Raw genomic sequence first — 4,874 nt, 5'->3', positions numbered from 1 at the left:
AAAAGTCGCAGGTAGCCTCCAACAAAAGTTAGGGTTCGAATGAGAAGTTATCTATTTATCGTTACCAAAAATCGATCCAACTCGTCGAGTTTTTTAGAATAACTCGACGGGTTTCTTCAATAATTCGCGTCTACAACGTGTAAGACAATACATCCTTAAATCGAGAATATTCTAACGAACTCGTCGAGTTTGTGCTAAAAACTCGTCGAGTTCCTTCTTTTTTCAGCTTCTTTCTTTATCCTTCAATCTCTAAGCTCCCAATCACTCAATCCTCTTCCTTTTCACCCAAGCATGTCTTTTATTGCTGAAATTGAAATATTAATTAAGTACCTTTTGTCCATAAAATGCTGTAAAATCAACAATAATTAATAAGATAATGAATGATTTCTATGACTAAATAAGCCCATATGAGAATGCAAGTTTAAATCTTTGGATTTCAGGATGGGAGTTATTTTCCTGGTTGACGCAAGGGGTTGGGACTTGCATTCGGAGTCATCCTTGATCTCAATTGAAGGACTCAATGGTGATGCATGGTTGGTTATGTTATCAGTGGTTGGACTAGGAGGGTTTCTGGAGCCATAATGGCAGGTGAGCTAGGACGGCCCTTGCCAGATAGACACTTGTTTTGGAGTTGCATGGTGTGACTGTGTGAGGCTATCAACCTCAACAATCGGTTGGAAAATTGGTATATTGGTTAACCAGTAGGCAAGTACGAGATGAGGCAGGTCTCGATAGCATCATAATTATAAATAAGGGACAAAAAAATGACCCCAAGATGGTACTAGCGTTGGAGAATCGTGTAGGGAGTCGCCTGGTTATTGAGTGAAGGGTTTTTGGTAGAAATGATTCGTCAGGGATTCTATTTCCAAGTGGAAAAAGGAAGGTAACCCATGGTTGGATGGGTTTATGCTTAGTTTGGATTGCATAGTAGAACCGAATTAGCAATGATTCAGGATGATTTGTCTGTCAGGAAGTTAGACAAGGTTTTAGGATTTTCGATTTCGAGCAAAGTAGTAATGGTTATTCTTCAGTGTTTAACGCTAGTGAGCTAAGGATTTGTTCGTCATCAGGATTTGAGAGCCCTGCTAAGGCTGGGTTTAGTTATAGTTTGGAAGGTTGTTGTATGTGTGAGTCGACTTCTCAGTCCATATTCAGGTTGAGGAAGTATCACTCAGGTTGTCTGGCATATCAAGGTGGTAGTAAGGAGTGATTTCAAGGAAAAAATCTAATCTAAGTAAAGGAAAATTGTAAGACCCGTTTTCTTGGACGAATCGAAGTAGGGGTTCAAGGAGTCAAAAGGTTGGATTTTGGAGAAAAAGGATCCTAACGACGTAAGACATAGAGTCTCATAACATGAGGCATAGAGTGCTCATGACATGAGAGTTGCTGCATCCCAAGCTCATGATCTTCTAGGGTTTCCTTCATATTTAAGCATATCTAACCTCATTTTAGGGTTTCTTATCAGCCCCAAACCCTCTTTCACCTTAAAAAACACTAGTTCCCATCCTTTCTTTATCATCGGTGGTTTTAGAGCCTTTCTTGGAGTTTGATAAAATATCCCACCAGGAGTACATCAAACATAACAGAACCGTGAGTTTGATAGACGGTTTGGGCAAAGGACGGCGTATGTATAACGTCGCATCCTCGCCCTCTCCTTCGCCCTCTCAATCTCGTATTCGTCCCTTGGCGCCCAAGCAGCAAGGTGCGTTAGGACAAAATAGTACCAATTACCTCCCATAGTGATAGGTGTAACGCTCATGGGGCCACTCCTTGCAAACCTGCACCAATAGCAAACAACCACTCATGGAGCACGATCTACCAATCGAAGGCCATCCGTCCCTGCCAAACCTTAAAAGGTAGAAGATAGCGTATGGGATATGTCCCCTTGACCAAAGGTATAAAAAGGTCCCTTATCCTGCAGGAGAAGGTAACGGAAAAACACGAACCTTAACTCTTACCCAACATCTTTTCACATTCTCTCTAAGAAACCAATTGCCTTAAGCGTCGGAGCCTCGTTCTGGGACTACCCCCGGACGACAACTGACGATGTTGTTTTCTTTGTTGTGATTTTCAGACCCTTCATTCCATCCCTCAAAGAGACGGAGTTAAGCCAAAGACATATCACAACAGTTGGCGCCATCCGAATGTGCACCCAATATGACACAACCCACTTCACAACATCAGGCATCAAAAATGACGGATAAAGGATAGATACAATAGGAAGGTGATGACAATAGCTCGGTTAGACCAATGCAGTCCCTCGACAGAAGCGGGTTGTCGACACTGGAAGGGTAGCCGCTTACATAGACAGACACTGCGAGTTGGCCCCATGACGAAGTTCATTGCTAGTCTATGGTGATCGCCGCCCATTGCAACGGAACATCCGGCCACGACTACCACCATAACGCCTCAAAGAGCGCTGCCCACCCAATCACAACAAACAGAAATTGACTACAGCCATCGATGTGGAAGGTGAGGACCAGCGCTTGGTTCCCTAGCACCATTCTATCAGCCACACCGCCTGCAGGTCATCAGTCTTCCCAGATGGCCGATATGTCGCATATCTTGCTATTTGCACAATAACCACCATTCAACCCGTATTCATACCACTACCAAGGTGTGTACCCGCAAATGCAACCACAAACCCACAACATCCAAGGCACACCAACACAGGGGATAAACTCACACACTATGGGGCCAACGGAGTGAAGTTCACAACCGAATCAGCTGATGCATGCATACCCCACACATGCATCGTATATGACTCAAACGACCATGTACAACCATAGATATCATTACGAGTATGGAAAAGGGTACAACAAACCTTACCACATACAACAGGTGATGGTCATCGGAGCACCCAACTACCCACATTTGAACAGCCCCATAACAAGTATTAGCTCAACGTTATGCCAAGAGCTATTATAGTATGAAATACCAAATTTCGTCATGATCCCAAACATCCCAAATTATGATAGCACGAGAAATCCTTACTAACACATAGACACCTATGACTGGACAATGACATCCCTTCGGATGGACAAGAGATTTACATGCACCTGCTTCCTAGTCACGCTATCGGGAAATGCCAGCAAATGGTTCAAGGCACTACGTTCGGGATGTATCTCCAGCTTTGAACAGTTGACGTATCTTTTCCTCCACAACTTCATGCAGTTGAGGAAAGTCAAAGGAGATGCCAAATCTATCATGGCATGCAAGAAAAAAGAGGGAGAATCAATCCGAGCATACTATGAATAGTTTACCCTCCCGGCTCTGAGTGTCCTCGGTCATGAGGAATTTCTAGTCACAGCCGCCTTCGCCCAGGGGCTACTCCCAGCCCCCTTGTCAAGAAAGTTGCAAGGAACAGTGCCAAAATCTAGGGATGAGCTCAAATATAGGGTCGAAAAATACCTCAGGAAGATCGAGGGAGAAGAACACAAACAAGACGATCTAAAAGTTGTAGCGAACGCCTACCTCAAACAAGAATCACTCGGCACCCACTAACGTCCTAGCCACAAGGAGCGTAAATATGGAAGCCATGATAAATATAGTAGGCATTCAAAACACTCATCTCACCGATTCCACCCATTCATCAAAGATGAGCCCAGAAGCCATACATTGGACGTACACGCGGTTGAAAAAACCCCTCAGCAGACAGAAAAGGAGAAAAGAAAATATTGTGAATACCACAAGAGCAAAACCCACGACACTAGAGAGTGCACGGTCCTCAAAAGAGAAGTAGGAGTTGAATAAACAACCAATCAGAAAGGAGGAAATATTCGTAATTGTAAGGCCCAAGAACAGATTTAGGCACCGATTACCTGCCAATGGCGTCGACGACTCACTCGGTAATACTCTTAACATAAGTTTTTCACCGGAAGACCTACGAGCGCTTGACTGGGACCCCACAAAACCAATCATAATCCACGCCCTTGTCCAACAACATCAGATCTATGAGCCCTGGTCGGTGGAGGTAGTAGTACCGACGTCCTCTACGAGCACTGTTTCAAACAACTCCCACCATCCTAGAAGAGGAACCTAAAACCCCCAACCCGAGTCCTACTCATTGGCTTCACAGGACATAAGCTTTGGCCACTCAGGACCATAAGCCTCCCTTTGACACTACTCATCCACAATGGAAAGGAAAGGATAACAAGGATAATTGAGTTCTTGGTAGTCAAACACAAGTCAGAAGATGATATGATCCTACGGCGACCTGCCCTCTTCCGAAAACAGGCCATCCCATCAACAATATCTGGTATAGTAAAGTTCAGAGCAACCAACAGCTCAACAACAATAACATCCCTAAACACACGGGCAAAACGACTTCGGGTGATCGCGGCTTGGGCTAACACACACATCCCAAGAAAGTGATGCACAACAATAATTACCACCTATATGGTCAAGTGCAAAAAAAATACCCACACCCAAGACAAGAAGAAAGGATGCCAGCCCCAAATGAACAGCCTGGGGGGAGAAGGGCGCGATAGCAACACCGTTACCACTTCAGAAACATCAAGGATTGTTAGCATGAACACCAGGAGAGGCCGGATATCACTGAGCATACCCACATGTCTTCACACAATAAGGGAATAAAGCATGGAAAAGGAGGAAACAAGGTAATACATGCGTGAAGTCATGGGAATCGATTGGAAAAAAACCGAGGAACCGCCAGTGCCGGAGCGGTGAGGGTAGGCAACTACCCAAAAAAAGAAGACATGGACAGGAGACTCGCTACAACCGTAAGAGTCCGCAACTGTAGAGTTTTCCCCCAGGGTGACATCTAGTCAATAACCTCGCAAAAAATAGAGCTAGCAACGAAAGAGTCGCGTAGAAGGAGGTAAACCCGCCCAAAGGGGATAACCAGGAAACCA

The sequence above is a fragment of the Lactuca saligna genome, chromosome 1 (assembly GCF_052625555.1).
Source record: "Lactuca saligna cultivar CGN05327 chromosome 1, ASM5262555v1, whole genome shotgun sequence".
Classification (NCBI taxonomy): domain Eukaryota; kingdom Viridiplantae; phylum Streptophyta; class Magnoliopsida; order Asterales; family Asteraceae; genus Lactuca; species Lactuca saligna.
This window is presented reverse-complemented; position numbering follows the sequence as displayed.